This window comes from Poecilia reticulata, chromosome 21 (genome assembly GCF_904066995.2).
Source record: "Poecilia reticulata chromosome 21, P_reticulata-male-v2, whole genome shotgun sequence".
Classification (NCBI taxonomy): domain Eukaryota; kingdom Metazoa; phylum Chordata; class Actinopteri; order Cyprinodontiformes; family Poeciliidae; genus Poecilia; species Poecilia reticulata.
Window position 1 is genome coordinate 5769155 of NC_088850.1, and position 11880 is coordinate 5781034.

The window sequence follows — 11880 nt, forward strand, 5'->3', positions numbered from 1 at the left end:
AATGTTTCTCCAAGAATCTTATTTGTTTTGGGGGAATATAATTGCTGTAACACAAAAACTTTAACTTTAATAAAAGATCGACAATAACAACTAGAATTTAAGAAATGTAATCAATTAAATTTTATCATTAATTTACAAAAACATTTTCTTACAACACTTAATTTACATGAGTAAAAATGTATCAAAAAGAAAATATCTTTATAATTATAACTCTTTATAATTACAAAATAAATGTTAATCACTGTATATTAAATTAAATTAACAATATAAGTTGCAGGTGGGCTGCACAGTGGCGCAGTTGGTAGAGCTGTTGCCTTGCAGCAAGAAGGTTCTGGGTTCAATTCCCGGCCCTGGTCTTTCTGCATGGAGTTTGCATGTTCTCCCTGTGCATGGTAGGTTTTCTCCAGGTACTCCGGTTTCTTCCCACAGTCCAAAAACATGACTGTCAGGTTAATTGGTCTCTCTAAATTGTCCCAAGGTGTGAGTGTGTGTGTGTTTGGTTGTGTGTCTCTGTGTTGCCCTGCGACAGACTGGCGACCTGTCCAGGGTGACCCCGCCTCTCGCCCGGTACGTTAGCTGGAGAGGCACCAGCACCTCCTGACCCCACTGAGGGACAAGGGTGTAAGAAAATGGATGGAAGTTGCTGGTAATATATAATTCTCCTGGTTATAATTTTTTCTTATAAAGTGTTTTGAACTGATTTATAATAGTGGACTTTTCAATGGTTTTGGATTCAAGCATCAAAATATACATTTGTTTTAAAGTAGTACGCACAGCTTTACTTTTAAAATCATACTTCCTTCTGTTATCGCTCTCAGTTTTGTAATTAATTTTCTATTTTTAGGTGTAAACATAACTTAAATTAACCAGATCCCTTTAGCTTCAAGATATTTAACTGAATAAACAATTTATCAGAATGTTTTGGGGCATTTGCTTTATATAAAATTATCTTTGTTTTGTGTCACAAACGAAGGTTTTGATGTAGAGCAACAAATTCTCCTTAAAATGCACAATGAGAACATTATTACTCAATATTTTGAAGGTTTTCCTTGTTTAAATCTTCTGACATTTGAAGTGAAAGTGAACATGAGATCACCAGTTTCCTCAGCCTTTTAAGAGGTTTGGAACGAGATCCAAGAAAACTTTCATCAGATATAATAGCATGTAGCCGAGGAGAGGGCGACGTGCAGAGCAGCTGCTAACATGCCCGTAGTCGTCCCAGCAGGATTTCCCCGAGCAGATTGCAAAACGCGAAAAGAATTCTGCAAAATTAATACAACTCAGAAAATCATCCACTATTGTCGAATCAAAATGATCGTTCCTTAACCAGTCTTTGTCTAACTGAGGCCCCCTAGTGGTCCGTAACGTACTGCAGGCAACAACCGTTTACAAGCTAGCTTACCAAAGGACCGAGTTAGAACCGGGTCAGACAAAAGAAAAGTGGAGGATACCGGAGAAAAGTTTCTCATGATGAGTTTCAAAACTTTTGTTTTTGAACTTTATAATAACACAACATGGCAGGGTGTCAAACTCATTTTCGTTTTGGGCCAAACCAAGATCATGAATGCTCTTAAAGGGCCGGTTGTGCCAGAATGTATTGATAAAACCTGATCACTAACTGTTAAAGTATCAATGAATCTTTAAAATCAAATAATATTATTGAACATCTTTTCAGTCCCTCCAGGATTTTGTGATTCTTTTTGCAATTTTTTGCAATAAAAATCAAAGTGTTTGTGGTTCTGATTTGGAAATATTTACGCTATTAATGACGGTAAATGTGACTTTTTATTCCTCGCTCTATAGATCATGGACTTTAATCTGACATCAATTAAAGTTGAGGCAGATGTTTAGTACAAGTAAGACAGTTTTTGACAATAATTCAGAAAAATCTGCAATAAAATCCCAATTATGTATTAGCGCAAAAAAAAGTGCAGGGATTTGTTGATGGAAATTTGTGATAATTCTCAATAAACTGAAGGGACTGACTGATATAATTTGGCAGTAAACAGATAAAAACTACATTGATTTGATTGATAGCATCATATTTAAGCTCATTTAGTGTTTAGCCTAGAATATAGAGGGCCACATAAAAAGCTACAGCGAGCCAGACTGAGTGTGACACATGCTATGTGGTGATGAGGCGGTGAGCAGCGCTGCGCCCCACGCTGACTAACTGCATCTTAACACCTAAAGTAAAATTATTTATGGCTGAAAGAAAATGTTTGTTTTTGCCAAAGCAAATCAAGTCTATTTTTCTTGTGTTATGCTTCTAGATTACAAATAGCCCTAAAGTGTAACTAATGCACACAACACTTGCAGTAAAGAACTTGTTTGATTTCCATGTTTTCTCTCATTGGGAAGCTTAGAATCCAGAATCTGTAAATAACTCAAAACGTCCTGCGTCGTCGTAGTTTTATCATGGCCTCACGTTTACAAAACAGCGCCACCTTTTACATCAGGAGCAACATAAACAAAGAGTTGAGGTTAAGATGTTATATGTGCAACATTTTGTTGCTCCCAACTGTCATCACAACCATGTTCTTTTCCTGAGAGAACATTGATATATTCTATAAATAAAACCTGTTTTAACTGTTGGTCCTCATTGCAGATGGAGATTTTACCTACAAGAGCAGCAATTGAGATATTTTCCTCTAATACTTCAGAGTTTGGACAAAAAGATCAAAGCAACAGATGAGATGAGGCTCTCAACCTGAACAGCTGTTTAAAAATATTTAAAAGTTCTGTTGGTTTTCTGTTGCCGTCCACACCGAGCATAACAAGTGCAATCAAACGCAGCCGCACAGAAATAAATCTTCCACTCACGAAGGGTGAAATTATTGTTGTTCTGCCCACATACTTACATAAATCACAGCCAGAATCAGGTTCACTGCCAAGTCACTTCATACACAGACAAGGATCTGTTGGGTTTTTTTTCTAATTGGAAATTAGAGAAAACCTTCAGAGAAAAAAATATTTCAAAACTATTCACACCCCCTAACCCCTTTTTTAACGTTTAACCATGTCTTTTAATGCTTTTTATGCATTTTGTGTGATAAACCAACACAAAGTTGTGCATAATTAAAGTAAAGTGAAACGCAAGGCTTTGACTAGGCCATCCTAACACATGAAAATGCTTTAATCTAAACTACTAAATTGTATTTGCGCATCTTCAGCAGCTTTTAACATATTTTCTTCCCTGAATTTAGCTTCCCCCATTTTTCGCTTAATGTTAGCCAGTGTTCCCATTCCATGATACTGCCACCACCATGTTTCAGAGTGGGTGAGGGGTATTTAGGGTGATATGAACCAAAAATAGCCTGAAGGCTGAAAGGTTGGCCCTGCCCAAGATTCCAAAAAATAAACTACTGTCACATTTCTGAATAAAATCTGAAAAAAGAGCCAGAAAATATGTGACATCACTTCCTAAATGAGACGTTTTACCTGATAATCCATTACATTTATAATATTTCAAACTTACCCTGCAGGTCTTTGTTTCTAAATAAATCTCTTCTTCTTGAGATGAAGATCTTCCATCTTTGTCTTGCTTTCCTCCAGAGCGTGTGCAGAGGAAATCTCTTCCTCCCTCCCTTGGTGGTAAACTTACTGACCCTCTCTGCTGCAGCAGCTCAGCTCATCTCTGCACCGACTCTCTCTGTGGAGAAAATCGATAATCACAGGTCAAAACAGCCACCGAACGAAGGAGTAACACTATAAAACCGTCAGGATCTGCTGCGCGTTCATCGATGGTCTTTTTAAGCACTAAATAGTGTTTTAATCACCTATTTACACATTGAGAGGAGGATATCTTCTCTTTGGCAACACTGAGGGGGATTTAGCGTGAATTTTACTGAGAATCACTCTCTCACACAGACAGGAAATGTCTGATAAGCGTAATGTGAAGACAACAGTCCTCTTCTTTCCACAGAAGCTTCTCACCTCCAGCTCTAGCAGCAATCATCGTGAATGTGAGTATCTTTGGCTCCTCGCCTGCCGCTGCTCACGCTAAACTCAGTCTTCTTATCAGGTGTCAGATACGGCTGTGGTGTCTCTGAAGTCCTGTCTCCCCCTCCAATCCTCAGCACAACACGGAAACAACAGAGCAAAAACAGTAAAAGTAAATCCAGCAGCCATTGTACCCTCATTTTTTATTCACCTACTTATTAGGAAATTGATTAAATATACAGAAGGAAAAGAGTCGATAAGACTTTAGACTAGAATTGAGGATTTTTCAAAAACATTAAATGTCAAGTTGTTGTCCTTCATTGTGAATCGGCCCGACATGACAACAAATTTGCTAGAAAATAAATTGATCCAGTAATTATTGTGATAAACAATAATTGTTGTTTTTTTAGAACAATTTTGAAAACTAAGATTTTGATAATGCAAATTTGCCCTCTCAAACACCAGGAAACTAATTCTGCAAAGAACACTTAAAACTGAAACTGGAAGATATACAGTATTTTCTGGACTGTAGAGCGCACCTCACTATAAGCTTCACCCACAAAGTTAAACAAAAAAAACTTTAAATGTGCATATAAAGCCGCTGGTGTCTCCGCTGCTCTTGGTAAATCTGCTATTAAGGACGCAGCCCTCCGTCTCCAATGCCGAACCATGGATTCGTTCACGCCGAGCTGACGTGCAGCGGCTCCATTTCCCTCCTGTCCTAACAGATCGATAGCCTTTCAACTTAAAAGCTGCATCATATAAACTTCTTCCTGTTGTTTCCACGATGAGGGGATTTGAGTTTGAAGAAATTTCTCCGTCGTGCCTGCTGCTAGCATGTGCTTGTTCTAAATGAAATTTAGCACGTTCTTCTTTGATTTCCAATTTTGACTTCCAATGATTCACTTCCTGCTAAAGCGCCCCCTGTTGGTTGAAGAAAGATCCACAGAAAAGCCGCACCAGGCTACAGGTCCATGGTTCAAAGTGTGGGAAAAAAGTAGCGACTTATAGCCCAAAAAATGTGGTTTTTAAATTTAACGAAAATAAAACATTACAACCAAATAAAAACGGAAATGAAAAACATTTACAACTTTACAACTCTGTAAAAAATATTAATCATCTGACTGAAAATTATCAAAAATCATTTAAATTCTCAAAAAATTTATTGTTTTGTGACAGACTTTTTTCTGTGGAACACAACTCCACATTAAAGACGAAAAATTCACGTATTTGCAATTTTTTTACCCAAAAATATAATGTAGATAGTTCAGCTTTGGAAGCTGAAATAGTTACATGAGATACTTGACTCAAATCTGAAGGTTTGGGGTCAAAACTCACATTCCATCTAAATGAAAGCAAACCCCACAGCATGATGCTTTCATCACCATGCAGCAGAATGGCTATGGATCTGTGATTGTTGTGCCGTTCAGTCTCCTAAGGTTAGATGGGGGGGGAAAAGCAATAGTTTTTATCCTCACTTTTATCGTTATCACACCAGTACTATAAAATATCACCATTAAACTTTAAGTCTTGTACATAATGCTTAGTTTATTGTTGAGCATTTTTTTTAAATATATGTTTTCCTGACCCACAACCACATTTGTTTCCGATTTGAAATTGAACCTTTTGCAGAATTTGACCCAAAACATCTGGACACAAACACTGACGTTTATAGGCCTTTAATTCAATTAAGCTTGAAAATCCTACATCACATAATGTTTTCATGAGATTACCGTTTAAAGTAAATTTATTCCAAATGATGTCGCTGAAGCTATTTCTGCTGTTTCCACTCAAACCGTCTCCTTCTTGAAGCTCGGAAAGCCCCCCAGCCGAAGCGTGGGAACGCGCTACATCAAAGCCGCTGGCTCAGTACCGGGATAAGTGAATGAACTGTTCAGATGTAACGTTGTCTCTTTGACATTATTGGCAATTAGCTGCTGATAAGTGGCAGGAAAGGCGGCAGACAGCGTGCGAATGTCACCGCGGGGCTTACGGAGAGAGATACGACACTGCATGCTGAACAGGGCAAGGTCACGGAGGTCACACATCAGGACGCATCGAAAGTCGGAATATAAGTAATACGGCCTGCAAATGCAGCAAATAATTAACACAAACATACAGGTTTCTAAACAAACAATTTTGAAGTTATGTTTTATATTTAGATGGTTAAAATCTGAAATGTCATTAACACATAATTTCTGAAAAAAAAGGACATTTTTCAGATTTCTGAAATTCTGTTTCTGGTTTTCCACAAGCTAAACAAACATGACATGGAAGAAAGTGTTTATTTAGGTCAGGGATGTCCAAAGTGTGGCACGTGGGCCACTTGTGGCCCTATGAATGATTCACAAATGTAGCAAATTTACAACTAATTTGTAATTTTTACATACAAATTAAATCTTCTTAAAATATTTACTCATTTAGGTACAAGACAAAGTATTTTTTTATTTAACGCTCTTTAAAAAAGAAAAACTGAGGACAATAAATCCCAAAAAAGTATTTTAAAATATGCAACTGTCATTTAAAACAACAACTGTGCAAAACCCAGACAGTGTTTTACAGGTTCATTTTCTACAAAAATGTGACAAATTAGCTTGATTATAATATTATCTATTTAGTATATTATAGAAGACACAAAACAACAAAAGTCTTAAGAAATAAATGTGGCCCTTGAGTGTTCTAAATTGGACACTGTTGGCACTTATGACAAAAGTTTAAAAGCTACATGTGACGGAAAACTAGCACTGTAGCTAAAATATTTAAATTAAAGCAGGGGTGTCCAAACTTTTTGTCATTAGGGCCAAAAGTGTCAAATTTAGAGCCACATTTATTTCTTAAGGTCAAACAAAATCATCCAGAGGGCCACAAATGGCCCATGCGCCACACTGTGGACATCCCTGGATTAAAGGATGTACAACAATGTCCCAGTCAAAGTCTAGACCTAAATCCAAATGGTGAATCTGTGTGAAGATTTGAAAATCGGTCTTCAGAGATGCTTTCTGTTCAATCTGACAGAGCTTGAAAATATCACCTTTTTACATTTTTATCTTTAAAAAAAAGTAAAGAAAACAAGGTGTGTTTTCCAGATCGCTTTAATTCACCACTCAAAACATTTGTGTTGGTTTATCACACAAAATCCCAGATGAAATACAGTTAATCCACAATGAATCATAACCTTGGCAGGTTTATATTTAAAGGTATTTCCATTCAACCAAGAAGATTCTGACACGCTCCTCCCAAAACATGAGGAAACAACGTAAAGATTTGTATAATGCTTTGGAAACAAACGTTTTTCCTGTGTTTCTTTGCATGTCAGGAACTGTTTGCATCCTTCTTAATAAGTCAACTGAGAAGCATTTTTGGCATTACAGCACAAAACGCTGCTTTTATTTGCGTGTTTCCACTGGTTTTCCTGATGACTCACTTTCAGCTTCAAGCCTTTAAGGTCGGAAGGATTCTTTGCAATCACCTTAATCTTTAGCTTAGATTCAGCAAAAGCTCAAGTCCGGACTCTGCTGGGCCACCCAAAAGCACTGACGCTGCTTCCAGGCAGACAAAAACATTTTTGTAAACTTAAAAGATTACTTTAAACCTAAATCTTCCATTGGTAAAACATAATTGTGGGCTTGAACACTTTGGCAGGTAAATCCCATTTAAACTGAATCACAAAGATGTTAAAAACGTGTGAGGAATCAGAAAACAATTACGACGCAGAATAAACGTTTTATCAAAGTGAAGGATGTCTCTAAAGCTGCAGCTTGTAACTTTTTTTTTTTTTTACATAATCTGTGAAAAAATGAGCTTCTCCAACTGCTAACAAGAAACAACCAATCAGAGGCAGGAGGCGGGTCTTAGCGATCTCAATCAAGCTAGCTAAGCCTTTTGTGAATGCTAAGCTAGTTAGCATTCCCATTGATGGTGGTAGATAAATAGTTTTCCTGTGATAAGCTGTTTCTCCACTATTAGCACAATGAAGAGTGAGTACACGAGGTGACTGACAGCACTAAGACCCTCCTCCTGGCTCTGATTGGTTGGTTTTGGTCTGGTGCAAGGCTGCACAGTGGCGCAGTTGGTAGAGCTGTTGCCTTGCAGCAAGAAGGTTCTGGGTTCGATTCCCGGCCCCGGTCTTTCTGCATGGAGTTTGCATGTTCTCCCTGTGCATGGTGGGTTTTCTCCAGGTCCTCCGGTTTCCTCCCACAGTCCAAAAACATGACTGTCAGGTTAATTGGTCTGTCTAAATTGCCCCTAGGTGTGAGTGTGTGTGTGCATGGTTGTTTGTCCTGTGTGTCTCTGTGTTGCCCTGCGACAAACTGGCGACCTGTCCAGGGTGACCCCGCCTCTCGCCCGGAACGTTAGCTGGAGATGGGCACCAGCAACCCTCCTGACCCCACTGAGGGACAAGGGTGTAAAGAAAATGGATGGATGGTCTGGCGCATTGCATTTCTTCGGATGACAAGAGTAGTTCAAGGAGGAAGTGGAGAAGGCTGATCTTTTCACAGATTATCTTTCTCATAACAAACAATAACAACATGTATTAGTATTTTGTTTATATTTCAGCTTTAAAAAATTCTGTTTTGCTCTTTGCTTATGAACATTAGTTTGTAACCATTTTGTCTACATAGTATAATTTATTTGTTGGCTCTTTAGATCAGTAATGAACAGGTACATGGATATTAATTAGTAATTAGTTTTAATTACAAGTAATAAAGATAAGTATTCACTCCTTCCTACTCTGTTTCAAGCAGAAAAGTAGAGGTAAGTTAATTATTTTTGTTCCTGGTTATCTGTGCACGTGTTTTCTCTGTCCTACTGAGTGCTTGTTTTCTTGTTTTTAAAAACCTGTTTGAAATAAATCAATCAAATAAAGCACTGCAAAAACTGAAAGTCTAGTTTTTCTGTGCAAATATCTTAGTACTTAGTTCATTTATAAAGAACACTGCAGCAACCAGGCAGTTCAAAGAGCTTTACACAAAAATCTACAACTGAAACTTTACGTTTTGCCAAGTGCCGTCGTTACTCATCACAATGTAGATTTATGTTTCATTTATGATGTTGTCTAGATTTAAAGGAACTCAGTGTTTCGGCTGTTTCACAATTTTCTGAAAGTTTGTTCCAGATTGATGGTGCATAGAAGCTGAATGTTTACTCTTTAATTTAGTAGATTTAGCAGTAAAGGACACAAATACAATCAGCTTCATAGTCACTCAGATTTTGTTTTAAAATGTGTAACTGTTGAAGATTGAGATTTGCACACTGTTTTATAGAAAAAGTGGAGTTAGATAGGCAAAGAAATCCATGTTTGCGTGCAATGTTTAACTCAAAAATGCAAATTACACTGAAAAAACAGAAAATCTTACCAAGTACTTTTTATCTAGTTTCTAGTTCAAATATCCTAGATCATCTGAAATAAGACAAAACTAACTTAAAAATACTAGCTCCATTGGCAGATTACAATCTGCTAATTGAACAAGAACTTTTTCATCATTATTAAGGAATTATTCACTATAAAGAAGCTTCTTTATCTTGCTGAAACATTACTTGTAAGTTGGATATTTGTACTAGAAACTAAACAAAAACCTTGTAAGATTTTGTGTTTTTGCAGTGAACACAATGGAAACAAAATACAGTCCCGTTATTGCTGTCGTAGATTAAGAGTTTAAATTCTCATTAAAAGCTGCCTGTGGAGGGCAACAAAGTCCGCATGGCCTCATATTTAAACATGTACCTTCCTGCTTTTCTTTTCATACAGTAAAGAAAAAAACAGTGAGGAAGCTCTGAGGAAGGAGATTTTGAAAGAGGTCTTTCACAGACGAATGCAGGATGTTTCATTGGGAAAGACGGATGGAATGTAATCTTGCATGTATGGATCTGTGAATAAGCATCAGGTCATTTCCTTTAAGAACAGAGAGAAAGTTGCTCAGCGAATTCAAAAAGGATTGAGCAAGAAACAACACAAATATTTTCCCCCAGCATGCATGAAGCAGAAGTCATGAGGAAAATTCTCCCCACCTTTGAAGCGTGGTCAAGGGGGAACTATTTATACAGCCATCGCTTGTTGTCTTGGACGTGTAAGCCTTGTGCTGCTGCGTAGATCCCCACTGTACACAGGCATATAAACACGGCCTGAGCTCACAACACAAGGCTCCTTATCGACAGGAACCCAAAGTTCCTCCGGTGGAAATGTCTTTGTTCCCCCTCGGCCGCCACACAATGAGCGCGACTCTCTGGAGTCTGCCGAAGGCGCTGCGAGCGAAGGCCTTCGCTCATTCCACACATAGCACAGCAAAGGCACTGACCTTGGCGAATGGCTATTAAAATTGCTCTCCATTGAAACATGCTTGCGTACAGTCACCTTGGCACAGGGGAACAGGGGCTTGTTCGCAGCAAAACATGTTTAGTTAAAACTGCAGTGAAGAAAACAAATGGAAACAATGTGTGTTTATCTGTTATTAACAAGGATCTCTTTTACTTTTTTACTGCTGGTAATTTAACAATGTCAGTCAACAGGAAGGTCAACAATGAAAGGAATAACCATCATAAAGAGCTTAGGAATTGGGACAGAAATACCACTGTGCAGTGAAGTTAGCAGATAATTATCATTTGCATCATACTGTTCAGTGATTCCCAGCAAAATGTATTCATGATGGTATTGACCCTTTGCAACTACGTCACTTCCAGGCGCCATGATGGACATCGGAAGTGAGGGACTGGAGTATTGAACAGAGCGATTGAAAATGTTTTCCAAAGTTGTTTTTGCCAGTTTATTCATGGCTTCTACTTGTTAGCGTCGAGCTAATTTGTCTGTGAACGTAACACACCTGAATGGGGCTCATAGACGGCGGGATTTACAAAAGTTGGAAACAGCTAGCTTAGAAACAGACCCATACCTCCTCCCTCCTGCCGTATTGATCCAATTACCGGCTTTGCTTGAATTCACACCACATTATTTATGTCACTATGTCATAAACAGCGTTTCCCCTTAACCCGGGGGAAACGCACAAAAGAAGAGATGCTAACCTTTTTTTTTCGTACAAGCTAGGCTACATGACAGTGGGGCATTGTCTCCATGGTTACCAATGGCTAGACTACATTCTCCATAAAGTGATATTCGATATCTTTCTAATCATACTTACTTATAAGTAAATGACCATTAATCTTCTTACCTTGTAAAAAGTGTTCGCTGAAAATCCGTGGTTACACCGAGGGCTGACAGTCATTATGATTGAAGGTTGTTATCCATCGCCGCCGTTATCTTTCCTCATTAAAAGTTATAAAATAAAATGACAAGTTTGGTTTCTATGCTTGTCTGTTTAACCAGCAGACCGTGCAGCACCCTGTGACCATTTTTAAAGCAAAATTAACTAAACAGAAGCAATATTAGGCAACCAGATATCTGTTTTTAGACTAGCTTTAAATGAGCGTTTTGGTTGTTTTGACGTCCGTCATGGCGGAGCGGGCTGAGTCCTGGAGAGCGTCACGTCACATGCAAAGGGTGAGAGTTGGTAAGAGTTTGTGCAAAAACACAAACCAGCAATTTTTGTCTAGTTTCTAGTGTAAATATCTTAGTACACTGTAAATAATACAAACTAATATTTGAAGTAACTTTTCAGCAAGATATAGCTTGCTTAAAGGTAACCAAGCTGTTATATCTTGCTGAAAAGTTAATTGCAAGTTAGTTTTGTCTTATTTCAAGAGCACAAAGATATTTGCAGCAAAAACCAGATTTTGTGTTTTTTCAGAGTATTGCAAATAGATCTTGTGTGACCGAACATTTACACTGTTACCACCCTGAGCGGTTTTCAAGATGCTCCATCTTTATGACAGATTGAGCCTCTCAGACCCAGAGGGAAGTAAAACCTCCGTCGTGCTGCAGAGAGAATCAGCAACGGGGTGGAGACAAACACGCTCACACAGTGAATCTCCCTAATGACTCGCCTC

The 11880-nt window shown here is 38.2% G+C and overlaps 1 long non-coding RNA gene across 1 annotated transcript; it reads right to left on the bottom strand.

Annotated features, from left to right (window-relative positions):
• Window positions 1-253: 253 nt before the first annotated feature.
• LOC145549782 (uncharacterized) lies at window positions 254-11414 on the bottom strand. Its single transcript, XR_014085629.1, has 3 exons — window positions 11106-11414; window positions 3937-4074; window positions 254-3652 (listed from the first exon to the last, which is right to left on the bottom strand). It is a non-coding gene; the product is annotated as an uncharacterized LOC145549782 (long non-coding RNA).
• Between the last annotated feature and the right edge of the window lie 466 nt (window positions 11415-11880).